This window comes from Aplidium turbinatum, chromosome 2, assembly GCF_918807975.1.
Source record: "Aplidium turbinatum chromosome 2, kaAplTurb1.1, whole genome shotgun sequence".
Classification (NCBI taxonomy): Eukaryota; Metazoa; Chordata; class Ascidiacea; order Aplousobranchia; family Polyclinidae; genus Aplidium; species Aplidium turbinatum.
The window spans coordinates 1,455,814-1,475,604 of record NC_137473.1 but is presented as its reverse complement, the minus strand read 5'-3'; the positions used below and the strand labels follow the sequence as shown (position 1 = coordinate 1,475,604).

At 37.8% G+C, this 19,791-nt stretch overlaps 2 protein-coding genes across 2 annotated transcripts in view; both read left to right on the top strand.

The window, feature by feature from the left end:
* LOC145765718 (uncharacterized) overlaps positions 1-19,791 on the top strand; it is a 1,283,504-nt gene that overhangs the window by 982,943 nt on the left and 280,770 nt on the right. The window lies entirely within an intron of this gene.
* The window catches only part of LOC145764717 (uncharacterized), a 99,291-nt gene continuing 85,243 nt past the window's right edge, over positions 5,744-19,791 (top strand). The window contains exon 1 of the mRNA XM_082576377.1: positions 5,744-5,754. The gene's annotated coding sequence lies outside the window, so the exon portion shown is untranslated. The remainder of the gene's footprint in view (positions 5,755-19,791) is intronic.

Sequence of the window (19,791 nt, the reverse complement as noted above, 5' to 3'; positions counted from 1 at the left end):
TTTCGGATTACATGCATGACTGGACCGTGTGCCTTTTACGAAGATATTAACAATTTCAGGAGATTATGACGGAGACATCAGAAAAATTTAAAAAAAATGACTACTTTTAGCAAAAAAGCAATAGCAAATAACTGGTAGAGTATGTGTGTACTTAAAATTACTTAAAATTTTAACCAGTTTGTCAATAATTTTGCTTTAACTTTGCGAAAAAAGCAACCTCGTAACGTTTTTATATCAAAAGTTATTAGCAAATGAAAGTGTGGATGGAATAAGTCCACACGTCAGGCCATTACCTCACAAAAATAGCTTAGTCCGAATAGGGTTAAAGCTGAAAGTCAAGTAGAGAAGCTGTGAATAACAATTTTAAAGTCTTTGGTATAAAACGGTTAAGGTTTATTCCAACAACTTGCTGCATTTAAGGTGAAAGATCGTTGGTCTGGGACGGAGTGCCACAAAACATTTTTCTCTTCTGCAAAGTGCCGTAACCTTAAAAAGGTTGGAAACCACTGTGCTGTAGGCTATAGTTATAATTTCACTATCTTGTTGTTAGCATTTCTCATTAGCTCAGTGGAAACACTCCTGACTCAAGGTCACGCCTCGTTGATTCGCTTCTTGGTGACCGGGTTTGCTTCAGTGGTTCAAAGCCTGTACAAGTATATGCGAAACTGCCAGGGTTAAGTTCTCAAAGAAGCTTTTCCAGTCCGAGGATAAAGATGAAATCGACCAACCACAGCACAGGCAGTAGCTTACGCAGGGGGGGGGGGCATTGGGCCATGCCCCCCCCCCCCTTAAAATGTTTTAGTAGTTAACGACGTAGATTAAGGCATTTAATATGTTTTGGATTGCACTGTCAAAGCAATTAACAATGTTGTTTTATAGACTAAACCAATACGAAATACATGGCCCAATCCACCTACCCCATGATACCAATCCACCCAGTGGCAAAGCTTTTTGTCTGACACCCATTAAGATGTAGCCTATGACGTCTATGACATTACATTTTCTAAAATTTGGACTTTAAAGCATAAAAGTTAGTGACTTACCGGAATAAGATTGTTTTTTGGATCAACCAAGGAGAAAATTGATGAATAATAAAACTGTGATAATCTCGCAAAAAAAACAATCAACCTATGTCTCTAAAACAAAGTTTGTCTAATTTTAAACAAAACTGCATTAAAAGAGCTAGTTTTGCCAATACCAAACATTCAAATATCTCAGCCAGGAATTAGCAACAAGAAAACATAGAGACTTAACTTTATTTCCCAAAAATGCCGAAGAAAACATGATCTTATTCTTTTGCTATGCCACCGGACAGCACCACTTTACAGGAATATTCATACCCACATTTTTGTTGAAAATGCTCTCAGAATGCACCAAACTCAAAGTAATTTTTCAAAAATTTCTGGGGGAGACCCTCCAGACCCCCCACCGATGATTGTCGTCTCGAATACGCCATCGGGCTTCGCCCGCCGACCATCAAACCCCCCCCTTCAAAATTCCTGGCTACGCTACTGAATCCACCTACCCAAATCCAATCTACTTACCAATTTTTTTCGTTTCGATTCAAAAGCATTTTCAATGGCCGCCCCTTGAGAAAATCCTGCGTACGCCACTGAGCACAGGCAATATAAAATTTGTGAGTTCAGTATTTCTTTGCAGAACATAACATCAATGTACAATTGTTTTGCTTGATTAACTTTTACTATTTTAAAGTAATATTTTGCAAAATATTAGCAGATTAAATTACAAATTTGGTTATTTTCAAATGGTTAATTTTAACAGGTGTGTTGATTGTTGATATTTCTCCATTATTGATTCACTATATAATCACTATGTTGTGTGTTTGAAATCAGAGATGTAGCCTATCCTTTGTTTTAAATATTCGTCTCTATCGCTGTTGGGGTAGAAAGCCACATAAGGAGAATAGCCTAGGACCTTTTTTCTCTAAATCCGGCTCTGGTGTGGAGAGACCACTTACCTGTTTGTGCTTAATTCAGAATTGGTAAGACAAGCGAAAGAGGATGCCAAGACGCCTTTACGAGATGTGTGTAGGCTACTTTGAATTTGAGTTCAATCGTTTTGAAGTTCAAAAGTGTGCACAAAAATTATGGTTTTAATTCCCACTTCACACTCAATAAATGAAAATAAACAAAATATTGCAAGTTGTTGTTGTGACAAGAAGAAGAAGGAATTGTAGGTAGGCATTAAGCTCCTACTCTTGTGACCAACACTATCGACCCAACATAATAAACCTGAACATACAGTGACGTTTGCTTTGTTTGGTTGTGACGTCACATGGATGAGTTTTCGTGCTTACCTTTGCTAAGTTGGACTAGCTTTGCTCTGCGTAGATTGCTACAAGTGACACGATTTTGATTTGGTTTTCGTACATGATGTAATAATTGTAATATACTTGGTTATCAATGCACTTTAATGTACCTTTTAGACAATCACACTTTGGTGGAGCTTAACTTTCGATTTAATTCTCACAGCAAATTTGCACTTGACTTCTCTAAACTATAAACATATTTGCCAGCAACCTGGCACCAAAACAAATCGCATCAATCATTTCTGAATTTCACTCTTGACTCATAATCTCTTTGCATATCAATGAACTGTTCGTGAAGTTCCACTTCTATGTCTGTGGGTTCGGTAGAAAATGGTTGTACTACCCAGTTTGGAACATGGAGGTCCACGAGATCTGCAAAGCGAAGTTTCATGTCTTTATGAAACTTGTTTAAATGTGAGCAGTATTTTTGCCGTTGTTCTTTTGAAATAACAATCTCGCTCAAATTGGGTAATTGAGGACATTTTGACCCAAATTTTGTTTGAATAAAGATAGCTTTGCAATGAATGAGGTAATCACGCTTTTGCACTTAATGAGAGTTATAATTTCTGCCTGAAGCTTTTTGTTTACTTCGTTTATGACATTGAAAATATCTGCCAAATAAGTGATGTCATTCTTTAAGGGTATCACATCTTTAGCTAATGTCGCGTCAGTGCTTGATAGGAATTCGATAACTGAAACAAAAAGGGCATAAAAGCGGCTCAAACAAGCACCTTTTGAAAGCCATCTTACCACGGTATGCAATAAAAAACGTTCAAATTGTTCATTATTTTGGCAACAAAGTGAATGAAATAATTTGTCGTTGAGAGCATGCGCTTTTATCTTGTTGACGCATTTTACCACAATATTCAGTGATTCATGCAGTTCAGGACTGAGATTATACGGGCAACCAAATGCTGATGGCGAATTACACAATGTATTGCTATAAGTCCAGGAATTTCTCTTTTCATCAGTGCAATGAACCCTCGATGCTTTCCAACCATTGCCGGAGTACCATCAGTTGCGCATTGTAGAATATTCTTCAGTGGAATCCCCTTCTCTTCGTAGAAGTTTTCACTGCATTAAAGAATAAAGATGCTTGATGCCCGAATATCTGTAGGAAGACTGAGCGCAAAAATCATTTCTTCTTGTTCTCATTTTATGAACAAAATGCACATATTCAAGCAGCAGCAGCGATACATTGTCGGTCAAGCTGAATTCATCTGTTTGCAGTAAATGATTTGCGCGTTGGACTGTTATAAGCACCTTGGACTGTTATTTGCGGTTTGATAAATTCGCCCCCTTCGAGTGTTTTCGACCCCAATCGCGCCCTATGATTTTTCCCACCCCTGGCGCCCGAAATTGACCCCAGGGGGGCGATTTCGCCCACTTTGAGAAACGCTACTTTAACATGTTGATGACTTTGATAGCATTGTCTTTTACGCATTTTTACCATTTAAAATATGTTGCTTTATTTTAGTGAATAAGAACAAAACTTACAACCGCCATGATCCCGACATCACGTCATCGACGTCTTCTTACGTTAAATTCAAGGCTCACATTTTAATTGTCAAAACAATATTTTATAAGTTTTCTTACAGGACAAGCTCAGCAACAACTGACTTACCAGGACAACCGACAGTTTTCTACAACTGTTCATCAGCATGTTGATCAAAGAGTGGTCCAGGTTGATCAGCGGCAGTATCAACAAGTGGTCCAGGTTGATCAGCGGCAATATCATCATCATCAACATGTTGATCAAGTGGTCAAACATGTTGACAAGGGGCAGTTTCATACAACGATCTACAATTTTCCAGAGCAAAGTTGTGTTCCATCTGGAGATGAAGGTTTGTCCGGTATATATTTGATTGAAATAGTTTCCATAATTATGGTAATAATTTCTCGGTTGTTAAATCATCAGAGCATTGAGCTTAATGATGATAGACATTGAGAGTTTGCAAATTGTTGCCATGCTGCCATATTTCAATTGAAAAGTTGTATTATTAATTTTAATTGTCAGTGAATCAAGCTTCATCATCAACTGTAACCATGGCAAGCTATGCAAACAAATCAGCTATTAATCTTTGTAAAAACGAAACTCGAAGATGCATTAAAATGTTATAACAAATAGTTAATAGTTAATTTGATCACGAGGTTGGAAGAACACAAAACATAATAACGTCACTTGTTTGTTGCAATAAGAATGTAGATATTTTACATTACAAAGTAAGACTACATAGCTTTGCATTCTGTTCATTTAGTAAAAACAAACGTCAATGAATATCAGCAACAAAATTGTTAATCAGGTTTTATGGATACGCTAAATGATTGAATTTCAAACAGGCTATTACAGGATTAAAACAAAGCGACTGAAACTTGGAATAAAACTTCACTCAAAATGTTTTAAATCTAGCAGAAATATTATACAAATTTATACTTTAAATATTATAAATAAATTAAATATTAAATAAATATTATAAATATTTTGAATATAACAAAAATATTATACTTTATTTTAATACTTTTACAATTTTTTCCAAACAAAATTTAATTTCCAAATTGGCTGTTTAAAACATTTTCGTTCAAACCAGAATCTTTCACAAAAAAATATAATTTAAAACGAAACAAAACGAAATCATGATAAATATTTTTGCACCGAAAAGAAATGTTTCAAAGCTGTGTCACAAAACGAATTTTTTTCTGAATATTTCAAACATACTTCTAAACCTAATTTTTTTACTAAAATATGAAACATAAAGGTACAGTATAAAAAGTCATCAGTTTATCTCATAAAGTTCGAAAGTACTTTAGTGCTTTATACATCTGTCGTGAAATGTCATTACTTGATTTTAAATTATTCTTTCAAAATAACTTACTGAACGGCCACTGGTCTGTGGTTGTCCATTTTACGGCCGGACTTCTTTTGGATCCGATCATAAACAAAGGTAAGTTTGTGATTTATCTGCAGACTATTCATTATAAAGCTAACTCAAATTATATCATTGCGCTTCTTTCATTATAGTAAGTTAAGATATGATTTATCAACTTTATGAGAAAAAATCATTGCATTAATTTATCTTCATTAAACAAATTTTAATTGACCAATAAAACCTTGAGACTTGATGTCGTTTTATATAATAATTATGGCACCAACAGCAATACATTTTTTTAAATCTATAGATCTAACGAGCGCTGCAGTTAACAAAATTCAAAAAGTGCATTTCACAGTGGAGGATGGGTTGTAAGCCATGGTTGTAGCCCATATGATCACTAACATTACATTAAAAGCAAGAAATTTATTCATGCTGTTTTCTCAACATCGTGTTTCAATTTTACAGACCAATCGAGAACTGCAATGAATCAAGGTTCTTCAGTGGAATCTATGTTAGCACTGAAGCAATCAACTTTGTCTTCACAAATTGCTTCAAGTAGGAATATCGACCCTAGATAATGGTCACTGTGTGCATGAAATTGTAATTATTGTGAGGTCCGTTCCTGGTGAAGTTAAATTACATATTTGTTATAAATGAAGTTTGTTAAAGGATTCAATCGACTGACAAAAGCAGCGGTTGAGAACTATGTAGCATGAATTAATGGTGCGATACTGATGAGCTCAGACTAATGTGCGAAACACGTGTGTATTGCTGCCAATTCTTGCTACATTCAACTGCCGAAAAACACATGTTTTTGGAAAAGTCTTGAAGGCTAGTGTTGAGGCTACACGGGTATGGTTAGTAAAACGCAATGCTTGCTGTTCCAAAGTGAGTAGCCAGGTAGTGCTGACGCCATGAAAATCACTACAGATCATCGACTGTAAAGCGGTTTGCGACAGTGACAAAAAGCAACAAACCAAACGTAATTATTTAAAGTCGAAGTAATAAACCAAACATTATGATTACACCCAGCGTCAAACATAGATTGCAAATATAATATATTCGAATCATCTCGAAGGTCGCATGATAGGATTTAATTGAGAGATTGTGGAATCTTTATCCGCGAACTGAGAAAGCTTCTTTGAAAACTTAATCCTGGCAGTTTCGACAAAAAGTAGAGGATTTGAACCACTGATGCATGCCCGGTCGCAACTTTCCAAAAGGTACCATAAACAAATCCCTTATACCGAGAGAGTTGATTTTTGCTTTGAACTTTGGTAATTACAGAAGAAAAAAAAGAGCAATGGCGGGAATCAAACCTACGTCAATGAAATGACTACCATCGCCCTAACCCTCTGCGCCAAGTCAGCCGATAGCAAACCAATATGATTTAATTCAGCTATTATTTGTGTTTTCAGCACCGCTCTGATTGGTCAAACCATTACGCAGAGGATTTTTTAATGGTGCCTTTTAGAAAGTTGCCGCCCGGTCACCAAGTTTGACAGAAACTGTTGTTTGTCAAGTGTTGCATCCACTTAGTACCATTGAATGGCTGGCTGTCCTTGAAACGCGTTGCTTAAGCGCACACCACGAGAGTCGAACCAGCTTTGTTTGATCTTGCAGTTACTTCGTACACTTAGTCGACGCTTAACCAAATGAAGATTCGAGCTGACAGTTTTGCAGCCGTATGTCATACAAACATGTTCGGCATTGTTGAGGCCCATTAGAGCTAATCATAAAATGCGGAATATTCACCAGTAAATCATCTGGAAATTTACTGAAGCAAACTTCTATGAAGATGCATTTGCAATTTGGTAACATTTGTTATATTTTAATAACATTTGATAATTTGGTTAAGAATGAAAATAAATGCATACACTGTAGTCTTACTACCTTATCAAAGTGACGTTTAGAAATCATAATTTTAATGACAAGTTTTTATATTTTAGATGAAAAAATGCAGAAAAAGCCAACTATTTGTTGAGGAATTGCTGAAAGAAACCGGGAAAGTTGCTGCAGGTAAGTAAAAGTAGGCTAAAGCTAGTCTAAAACTTCAATACAGTGAACATCAAAAAGAACATAAATTTAAAAACATGTAGCCTAAGTACAGTAGCGACAAGTTTCCAGAATCTTTTAGCCTATTTCGAAAGTTTTACCCTAATAAACGCAGAGATTCATCAAGGTGAAAAATCACAGGAAACCGGCTCAGTGCGACCGCATGAATTTAGAAAATAAAGTGAGGTAGAATTAAATATAGGCTATTCGCGCCATTTCTTTTTTGCATAAAGTTTGTTCAATCAAATGCAGGCAAAAATTTCGTAATTTTTACAAAAATCACTGAAGAAACACATTTTGACAATTTAAATGCATTTATTATTTCATTCACATTTTCATGATGAATGACATAAATATGACGCAAAGAAGGTGGATGAAACAATATCACAAGGCCGCTTGCGTAAATTTTTCTGGGAACTTCATGGCGGACAAATGCGGCGGACGGAAGGGTGAGACCGGGCGGACAAAATTTCGGTTTTTGTAGGTTAATCCGCCTTCAGTTTTGAGAATATACAGTATTCTAAGTTTGCATACAGACGGCGACGCAGGATACATGTCAATTTTGTGTGAGCAAACATTTTAATTTAATAGTTCAAATCGCTTTTTATTTTTCAATTAAATTTATTTTTCTTTGTCGGAATGCAAAAGAAACAATATTATACAAAATTCTCTAAATAAACGTCGTTGGATTTTCAAAAAATCTCCAAATAGGGAACTCTCCTAATAAGACTGTCTCCTAATAGGGAACTTTCCGAATCGGACTTGCCGAAACGGGCCATTCCGTCGTGCATCTCAGCGAATATTGCCAAAGTTGTTAGAGAAAAACAGTGCCAAACTTCACATTGAAAAGTTGACGTGTAGTAAAAACTTTGTTGACTACTATGCCTTGGTAACCTATGTCTATTGTTCTTATAATTGTAAAAAAAGATAATATGCATATTTAAGATAGAATTTTGATGTGAGGGCTTTAATTAGAAATGATAAGACAGCCATTTCGAAGATTACAAATTAGCAGTGAACACTCAAGTGGCCCGCGCAATCATTCGTAAACCGCATGTGGCCCTTTGGCCAAAAGGTTGAACATCTCTAGACTACAACTTGGTTAGCCGAGCTAATATTGATTGATATTATTTCTGCATTATTAGCTCACAATGATGGTCGCTCAATCATCCCCATCTCAAAGATTCTGCGGGAAGGCAACGACTTGGAAGTGACCGCGACAGCAGGACGTCATTTTGATGGAGGGTGGATACGGATGTTCTCCACCGACACTCAAAATGACATCCATGCAGTAACGGCATTCATCAAGTCGATGCCGACACGAGTTGGAATCCTTGATCTGTCCGGATGCAAAATGACTTTCAATCAATTCCTTCCATATAAGGAGACGATCAAATCGATGCGTGGATCCGTAAGTCATGTTTAACTTTTATAACCAACGCATTGATTTATGTTCAGTTGTTACGTTGATTCCACGTTGCATTACTTGTTTTAACGTCTGAGTTTCAACAAGTTTCACAAAGTAAGTTCCAGTTAACAAATAAATAAATAAATTGTAACAGTCACAACATAAATAAATTGTTTATGTTTAATTGTTGAATCATAATTAATTTGTGTTTAGATTGTTCGAATGTATCTCTACGACAACCTTCTATCTGTCAATGACGTCATCGAGGTGTTACGCAAGGTTGAGGAAGAAGTTGTGATGTGGCAATCCTTCAATGACGGAGATTGGGGGAGGAGAGATCCGAATAAAGAAGAAAGATCCAAGCTACAAGAAGCATTGAATCAATCGGACAATAAAGTGAGAGTTGTTTACATTGCATCAACGTTATAACAATTAATTGTGTCAACATTGAATCAACGTCAATTATTCGCTTTGTCTTTTATAGGAGTTGAAGTTCCAGGTTGGCATCCGCGATTACGTCACGCACAAGGATTGCTGATGTTTTTATTTATTTGTTGATGTTTGTAATAAAATTATGTCATCCGGTGAGTTTGTTTGGTTGAGTTAAAAATACAACAACAAATTGCTTGTTTATTTAAACTGATTTATTTTTATGAAATAATTTCAATGAAGCTCAAATTAAGGTGTTTGTTGACAGTGTTGCCAGATTAGATAATTAATCTTGACATATCAATAAGTTGTACCTAGGAAGGTGACCTAAAATCAGTTTGTTTGTTAACAGCGTTGCCAAATTAACTTCCTTTTTAAAATCTACATCAGAAACATGCAAGTGGCACCTCTAAGTATTCGCTGTCAGAGTTGCCAGTTCCATTTGCACCAGTTTTGCCGATTACAGTGAGAGTAAAAATTATGATCCGATAACCCTTTAAAATGTTTCACAATGCCTGACAAATTTAAAGGGTTGTCAGCTCAAATGTTATTGCCTTAAATTTGGACTAGTTTTGTTTTGTATTCGCGGAAAAATTGTGCCAGCTACGAGTTGTGGAATTGTGTTTTTTTTCATTTGGAACCGACTTTTAATAGATAAATCCTATTTTTACTTGACAAGATCCTGCAACACCCACAACGGCTAATTAGAGGTAATACTCCTCTGCAAGTAGATTTTAAGATGGTTATTTTTTTATAAAACTGCAACAAGAAAAATGATTGAATCACAATTTCTGTAACAAAATGCATATCGTAAGACTTAATTAACTCGCCGCCGAAACCAAACAACTTGCGACTCGCTAGCCTGACTATAATGTGAAACGACACAAATCAAATGATAATGGACAAAGGACGCAAGTAAAATAAAGCACAGCTTTGCTTCGCAAAATACACGTAGGCTAACGAAAATAGCAACTAGTAATTAAAATGAGGCACGATAGCTGGAGGCATTTGTGCATCACCCAGTTTGTAAATCGAAACTAGCAATCGCATTTACCTCAAAAACAAGGATCCACGTTTGAAAGATGTTATTGGTTTGGTTTTGAATCTTGATATTTGGACTGACATAGCCTTGATAGCTTACTGCTGGTAGTTTCACATACTTGTAGAGGCTTTTGACGCAGGGCCGGTTACCGAAATTGACAGAGTGAAGTTTCCGATTGTTGAAATGCTGTCTCCGGGAATTATTCCATCCAATAGCTCAGTAGGTTAGCGCGTGACTGTGTGAACGAAGAAGCTTCAAGATCAAGCGGCCTTGGTTTGACTCTCGGAGTGTGCACAACGCATTATAACGACCACTCTCCATATAACGACTACTCTCCACTACATTTCCCGGCTACAGTAGGAGACTTTACTTTGCCAATCTCGGTAACCGGCACTGCATTAAAAGCTTCTACAACTATGCGAAACTACCACAAATAACCAATCAAGTCTTTGTTAGTCCGAGGATAAAGATTAAAAAACCAAACCAGTCCTGAAATGCGTTGCTCAAGCGTACATCCCCAGAATCGAACCAGCGCTGCTTGATCTTCAGTCGGGCGGGCAACCACTGATCTAACAGGGGGTTAATTATTTGATGTTATTTTATAATAAATTGATGTTATCCGGGTGAAATGGAGAAAAGGGATAAAAACAATTGCTGCGCGGAAACAATCGGCCACCCCCACTAGTGGGGAACAAACCGACGATGGATTATGATGATGATGGCCAAAAAATACTTAACCATAACTGCTAGAACAGTGGTTGTTAATTGTTTAGAATAATATTGAGCTTTCCAAAAAATGTTTCTTCCGTGGTAAGACATACTAGGCTTGAGATAGGCCTATATTTCGTTTATCAAAAGAAATACCATACCGTAGGCTATTTGTTTCTGGCGACTCTGCAATGTATCTAAAATAGTTTTTAAGTTAAAACCTTGCATATTATTAACTTCTGATGCAATTCCAGTAAGAGTGCTCTCTCTCTCTTCACTATCCTTGGGTAAGTGATACATCAAAATTTGTTTATTTCCATCGTAACCAGATCTGCATCCAGTAACGCAACACTTTCTGCCCATTATCACATTAGGACTAGCGATGTCTCTAAACTACGAAACATTATGTTACTTTCAAAAGCACACAATTTAGATTAATTAGCTTGGATTCAAATTTAACTCAAGTACTAAACATATCTAACACACTAGCCTGCTGGCTGGTGGCCTCTGCAGCTTTACTGCCAGGCTAATCTAGTTTCACACATAAAAACTTCAAATTCTCTAAAAAAACTGCAGTGCCTAGTTTAAATTTATTGTTATTAAGCATATTTAGCTCCCTGAATAACAATGCACTCGCAAAAATCAAAAGCACTTTGTGTGATAGCTAAAAACCTCGCTTGAACCATAGATATCTTACATATAGATATGCAACTCAGCAATCGTGGAATTATCGTCACGCTCGACTGACTTTAAGGACACAATCAACAATCAAGGTTGCCAGCTTGGCTAGCGTATCTATGGTAGGCTATTATTGTACGGTTTGTTTGTTTGTTTGTTTGTTTGTTTATCTTTATCCTGCATTGCGGGAAAGCGGACTTGAGTGCTATGCATCGGTGTACGCCTTCCGACGTACACCTGACCCACGCTGCAGCCGACAACAATGTCTGTTTCCGGTTGTCTACTCTACTTATGACTTAAATTTGGTACTACCTATTACTCGAAATCGATCACTGGGTAGAGGCAATTATCGTAAAGTTTCTTGCCCAGAGAAACAACAGCAAGTGCGGGTGGCTGGAGTCGAACATGCAGGCTCTCGACTGCGAACCCAACGCGCTAACCACTCGGCCACTGCTGCCGACAAACTGGGCTTGGCGAGTGGTGGCTTTTGAGCTCCTTTGGAATATTTTGTTTGGCGTATATTTCAAGTTTTCACAGAATAGCCTACTATGAAAAATCAAGACAATAATCTTTCTTCACGTAGGTTATGCAACTTCTGTTTCATGATCGTTGGAACTACCATTTAAGCTTATTTCCAGTGACTCATTAAAGCTTGTTGTAGGCAGTTTACAAACCTGAGATAGAGGGGCGCCGGAACGATTTTAGGGTGAAGATATACGGTAGCGATAATGCTGGGCAACTCGTTCGTTTTCCCGCTATTAGCCATGAAAGTCGAAATGTGAGACAGATGAATAATTGCAATAGCTTGAACAAGAAACGAAAGGTAAATTTCACATTCATAGCATCACAATCTGCTGCAATGTATAAAATGTGTCCACGGGATAATTTGTGTGGGCCTACCGTAGGCTATAGGCCTTATAATTTGGCTAAAAGCGAATAGCAGAAGTTGTTAGCCTATATTGCAAAATGTGCAGTAGCTTACATGACCTTAAAAGGGCACCATTGCCCCCCATCCAGAGAAAATTTGAGGGCAGGGAGCATCCTACCCCATGCTGAGACAGCTTCATTAGCATCACGGATCCAACCGCCAAACCAAGACAATTTTAATGTTTGGTACACACCATAACTAGGCTACCAAATGCTATAGCACAGCTTTCGGTAGCCAGCAGTAACTTTCATTTTGGTAACACTCAGTAGATTATAATTGAATAAAACTTCAGCTTGTCCTGGAACTACAGCTCCAAAAAAGGTTTTTACCTACTTATCAATGGTTGACAGGCTTGTTGTTAGGCATTGTCGGAGATTTTCAAGCATTTTCAGGGGTTGTCAGGCATTGTAGAGTAGCTACTTTCAGGCATTGTCTAGGATTTCCAGGCATTGTCGATCATTATCAGTGGTTGACAGGTTTGTTAGGCACTATAGAACATTTTCAGGCATTGCCAAACATTTTCAAGGGTTGTCGAGGATTTTCAGGGGTTGTCAGGCATTGTAGAGTAGCTACTTTCAGGCATTGTCGGGAATTTCCAGGCATTGTCAAGGATTTCCAGGCATTGCTGATCAATATCAGTGGTTGACAGGTTTCCCAGCAAACATTGTACTTCGACCCAACGTAGTGTGACAGTTGGTAAAATAATGCTCCTCCGTTGGCACTGCGTTGTGGCCGAAGTTGACCCAACGTATCTTGCACCATTCGTCGCAGTTAGGACAACTTCTTTAAAATGTTTGGGCCAACGTTATCCCAACTCTGCACCCAACGTAGTTAATCGTTGGTACCCTACGATGGCCCAACGTATTTTGCACCATTCATCGCAGTTGGGCCGACTTATTTTAAAATCTTTGGGCCTACGTAATCCCAACTCTACTGCCAACGTAGTTCATCGTTGGTACCTACGCTGGCCAAACGCACTTTGCACCTTTCGTCGCAGTTGGCCATACATATTTTGCACTAATCATTGTAGTTGAGCAACGTTGGTTAAACTTAACCTGCAATTTCAAGTTGACACTGTCCTGATGATCCATATGCCAATACTATAACCATCTTCTTATACTGAGCAAATTTAAGTCAATGATGAAAACAAACGCAAAGTTGTTGAAAAATACATTTATTCGAATGGTAAAATGCACCACCCATGCACAATTCACAGCTACGACAAGACATGCATAAAAGTCTAAAAACACAGTGGACTGAGGTACTTCATGCCTCATCAGAAGACTGCGCCTGGATGTAACAACGTGATCTGTGGCTGCCTCAAACGCAAGTACCTATAAAACAATATGCAACATATGTAAAGAAAATATACTGTGCAATGCAAATTAGATCGTGTTTACAGCACCGTGAAAGAACAAACTCTAATTGCTACATATCCCATGAATATGTGTATGCAACACCCGGTTATTTTACAATAACAAGCATTTTTTTAATACATCCTAACATTCCTCAGTATGTTTTAATTTTGTAATTCGTAGCCTATACGATGGGGTGGGGAATGGGTATACCGTTATGTTCTATCAACCTCTAACATTAATGCACATTCGTTAATCGTGTTAATGCGGTTTGCCTTCTCTAACCAGTGCAAATTATTATTGTTATCGTTTGATAGATCTTCGAAGTCAAGTCTTAAAATGTGTGTATATTTCTTGAAGTTCTGCTCCAGCAATAAACTAATCGCTGGTTTAGTAAATAAAAATGCTTTTATTGCCCTTATTGAGAGAATAGTAACGATTTGTCAGTGACGGAGAGAACAAATGAACATACCCGCAGTACGTTTTGTAGCAAGACGCTTAAGCCGGCCCCCATCGCGGTCTTCCCACGTCTTAAACCAGTCGCCCAGTTTGTGGTCGATTTCTTGTAGAGTGCATGATTTCGTATTGCTCTGGACAACATCTATAAGTAAAGCAGTTTTGTAAACAAATAATGTTACATCGATTTTTATTTTTACACAATCATCTACAGTAGTGGCCAGCGGCTCTTAACCTGTGGGTAATTACTCAATCTGGGGAAGTTTGAGGTCTTCCAGAGGGCAATGAGCAGGACAGTGCAAATTATTATCAATTTTTAATCAAACTTAAATCATTGTTGGGTTTGGCTTTGGCTATTCCATTCAATTGATTGCCAAAGACTAATAAAATTGGTACGAATGGAATTAATTTTATGCTGCTGTTAGGAAGTCTTCACGAGAAGATGCAGAACAACGTGTTCTTGTCAAAGGTTGCTCATTTGTGCGACTTTTTCTCTGACATAAACGCCTTGAACTGCTTGCAGGGCAAATGGACAAGGTTATGGGATTTAACAGACAAATAATAGATTTAAGATGCCCAACATGCTTAATTGCTTAAAGTAGGGTAACAGGTCAGAAAAGGTTAAGAACGTTGCTCTACAGTCTGTTTCACGTGCGTGGCACGATCATCAGGAGAGCTGTAATGAAAATAAAAGCGAGGACATCACCATAAGCATAGCCGCCGAACCCAGGAAGGTCGGCCTTCCTGATCTAGAAGGCCCCCCTTCCCTGCGAAATCGGCCAGATCAACTTTCTAATCTCATCTTTTTTATTGCACACGAGTAAACAGCAGGTGTTTTTCAACTGGATTTAGACTGAGGCATTAATCAGGGATAGTAAACAGCAAATTGACAAAAAAGATTACGAAAAAGGTAAACTTCAGATGCTGCAAAACTTATGATATATCCAAGGTTGTTATTTCATTGAAAATTAATCATGAACAGTAAGTATTCTTTCTGGACACGATATCATACCAACAAAAGGTGAATACAAAACTTAAACAAACTACTTACCTACGACCATGTTCTTTAAGTTTTGCATGGAATCAAAAGAAAACTTTTTCTCTCCACTTAATTTATTTTTCCCCTTTCCGGTCCGCGAGACGTAACTTGCGACTTCGTTTAACATCACCTGAGGCATCAATCGATTAACCGTGTCGTATAGGCATTTTCCTCCTATACGACACAGTTGTTTGAACTGCAATAGAACAGATGGATGTTGAAATGCATAAGCCGAGATAGAGCTCGACCGATATATCGGTCAGCCGATATATCGGCCGATATCAGGTGTAGCCGATATATCGTATCGGCTATTTTTCGCCGATAAACATCGGCCAGCAAAAGCAAACTCAAAACCAGCCATACGTGCCTTTAGAAGAAACGCAAGTTGCTCAAATGTGCTTGCATAGCACGAACAATTGTTGCAAGAATATGATTTCCCGCCCATTCTAGTGCGCGCATCTAGAAAATGTTCATACTGTATCCCTTAGCTTCCATTCAAGCAGGAAAACTTTTGAGTTTTACGTTGCTTCAACGAATGATGACTGATGACATTGAATTAATGTAACAAAGGTAAATTTTTGCTAAAAATCGATGGGAGTACCGGTGTACTTCTATACTAACCACGCGCAACTTATTTCAAGTCTTACGTCACAATGTCTGGCTTTGATCTCCGAGTGATATTGACAAGGCAAGATTCGTTACAAAATTAGATCATACGAGTAGGCTATCACAGCAAGATGCAGCAAAATTTGTCAAGTTTTGGTATTACAGTAAGAAAGAAAAGGCCCAGGGAAAATTAACATTCGCTCACATGACATGCAGAAATAAACCCAAAGAAAAAAGCCTAGTGAAACTTTGCACAGAAGAAAATAGTAGCGTCATTGTAGAAATTTTCCGACCCGTGCCCAGAGCATTGTGACGCAAGAAACCACACGACCTCGTTCGGAGGAAGTTAATCAGTTATGTGGCGTATTGCAGCTACACGGCGCTTTGACTCTCCAAGCGCACGTCGTTGGTCTGATGAAAGCCTTCGCTGAAATTTTAAAACGCCTTCCAAACCGTAGCCATAGCTCTTAAATGGCGAAGAATTCAGACCGGACACGTTTGTCCGCCGTCAGGAAAAACGAATTTCGAGGCCTGGGTTGTTTTGTTTTTGTTTGGTGTTTTTTTGTGATTCGTGTTAAGAATGATTTTTCCATTACAGCAACTAATGCATAAACTTTCTTGGACTGGTTTGTTGCTTAATAACTTTGTTGGTAACAAATTTTTCGTAGCTGATATATATCGGCCAATATATATCGGTATCGGTCTAAAAATTTCATAAATATCGGTATCAGTATCGGCCTGAAAAAGTGATATCGGTCAAGCTCTAAGCCGAGATCGTTAAAACAGCATAGAAAGCAGTCCCATCAAACAGTCGCGGTGCGTACCAGGCTACCAGCGTACAATAGCATAATTTTTTGTAAATTGGTGTGTACCATGTGGTTATGTTCGTTGAATTGTGCAATTAGCCTGTTGAGGCAGACATTAAATGGTTTAGAATTCATTCATTCAAGTTTAAACTCATTTTAAGCTAAATAGAAGAATTAACTCCCCACACATAAAATTCATGTATTACCTTACTAAAAATGTGGGTGACTTTAGATAGGTAATGCGCAGTAAGAACTAAGAACATATCGTGTTCACTAACCACAATCTGATAGGTCTCCTCATTCTCCAGCATGCTGTTTACGGTTTTTAATTCCGCTATGATTGTAGCAGGAAGAGGAACATCCTCAGGAATCGGTGCCAATTCTAGGAATTTATCTGGGATAATCCCTCCCTTCTCTCTCAGCATAATTTCGATTTCACAGAGCCGTTTGTTCATTTGACGTTGCTCTGTCAGAATTGTTTGAAGGTAAGTGAACACATTTACAATACCCCAGTATGCCAATGAAAAGGTGCCATGACCACAAAAATCTGTCCGCCCCATTTGCTCAGTGGTTAAGCACCCGACTAAGACCAAGCGGCGCTGATTCGACTCTCGGGATGTGTTCTTGAGCAACACATCGAAAGGAGAACTCTCTATTCAGCAGAACCTAGTGGATGCTGCGGGGTGCAACCTAATTCGTACCATGAACAATTCGTACCGTCAGTTACCTTGAAAAGATCAAGAGAAAAAATTAAAAAAGCTGTAGTCGCTGATCGTAGTTTCCGCAAACATTTTAAAAGGATTAGGGTATCGATTAGCTAGGCATCGGTATCCGCAAACAAACAAACTGAAAAGATCGAGAGAAAAAAATAGAACATTGCTGATCGCAGTTTCCGTTTTTCCACAAACATATTAAAATTTCCGGTAATGCAAACATTTTAAAGTTTCCGGTAATGATCCTAAGAGTTTGCCGAAGTCGTTGAACGCAGTTTCCGCAAACATTTTAAAAGGGTTAGGCTTGATCGGTGTTTCCGCAAACATTTTAAAAGAGTTAAGGTTTAGGGTGTTTCCGCAAACAAACAAACTGAAAAGATCGAGTGAAAAAAAATAGAACAAAGCCGAAGTTGCTGATCGCAGTTTCCATTTTTCTGCAGTTTCCGCAAACATTTTAAAATTTCTGGTAATGATCCTAATAAGAGTTTGCCGAAGTCGCTGATCGCACTCGCAGTTTCCGCAAACATTTTAAAAGGAGTGCCTCTAAATACCCATTGTCAGGCATTGTCGGGCATTAGACAAATCCTAGACAATGCCTTGAAATTACCGACAATGCCTGAAAGTAGCTACTCTACAATGCCTCACAAACCCTGAAAATGCTATAATGCCTAACAAACCCGTCAACCACTGATAATGATAGACAATGCCTGGAAATTCCCAACAATGCCTGAAAGTAGTTAGCCTACTCCACAATACCTGACAACCCCTGAAAATGTTCCACAACCCCCAAAAAGCCGACTATGCTTGACAATGGGTATTTAGAGGTACCGTTTTAAAAGGGTTAGGCTTGATTAGAGTTTCCGTAAACATTTTAAAAGGGTTCGGGGTTAGGATTGATCAAAGTTTCCGCAAACATTTAAAAATTTATTTAAATGATCTAAAGAGTTTTTGTTTGTTTGCGGAAAAATTTTAAAATGTTTGCAGAAACTGTGATCAGCGACTTCGGCTTTTTTTAATGTTTTTCTCGATCTTTTCAAGGTACGAACTGACGGTACGAATTGTTCATGGTACTAATTAGGTTGCATCCGATGCTGCACAATCTACTTCATAAAACAATCTGCAAAAAAACTTGTAGTATATACATAATGCGGGGATAGTAGCAACACTCGAATCCTGATAAAAGCACTTTTCGTTGACATAATAGTCATTTTTATGCCACTTGAAAGTGAAGATACCTTCACTTTTTGAAAAAATCGAGTAGGCTACATCTAAAAATGTTACTTCAAAACCAATAAACAGGTCGCGTAATTGCGTAAAAAGTATTAAATAGCTTACCCAGAAGAATAGATCTGAGTCAACTGTAATAAACCTTACCTGAGTTTCATGATGATCATTCATTTGGGCAGTGCTCTCATAAACGAAAACCTGAAAGTCCCCAAAGCTATGTCTAAAAATTCTTAGATTACATCAAAGTTCCCTAAATCTTTATTGCATTCGAACAGTTTCACGTTCTGAAACAAAAAACAAGAGTTAAGCGGTTTAAACAACAACACTAGCAAAAACCATTCTACATGACTTTGTTGTATTAGTGGGCTAAGTCTCACAGCAAAAAGCAGTACGGTATGTTAAATTACAGTGATGTTTAACATTACAGGGATACAGTGAAGATTTACCAATGCTTATCACATGCTAAAAATGACATAAACTGTGCACGACTTATTCATGAGAGCTAATTCGACTAGCATTTAGTTGATTAGTTCATGTGCTTCAGCATCTGTAGCTGAACTCTTCATGAGCCCTTGCCAACTTCAACAATTTAGCTTGATCCCTTAAACCCAGTTTGTCAGCTGACTTCATACCTTGGGTGTGTAGCAAACCAACTAAACTTTCTCACTTTAAACTGTTCCTGTAGTCAGTTTTAATGTTCTTCAAGCTATCCGTACTAAAAAGTCATTCAACTGGGGCATTTAAACATGGTAGGGACATTAGGCAAGTGACTACTTTGCTATGAACTCAAATACGGAAGAAAACTTGACAAATAAACTTTCATTCATTCTGTAAGCGAACAAGACAAAACTGCAAATGCACATGTCGTCCAACTCCATTTGGGTTTTCGTGCGTTTTTTACGATTTCACGTCACAGACAATTGTAGCTTCTTACTGCGCATGCGCATCGTCATCTCTTTTTAGCGATTTTTGAAAAAGCACGTTCAGATGTCCGCCATTTTTTACAATGTACCAATTACTCGCGTATGTTAATGCTTTAGATATGGCGTGCTGTGCATATGGATGTAGAAAACGAAGAAAATACAATTCAGATGATAAAAGGAGTAAATATTATTCCAAGATATTTACTAATCTCTCGGATC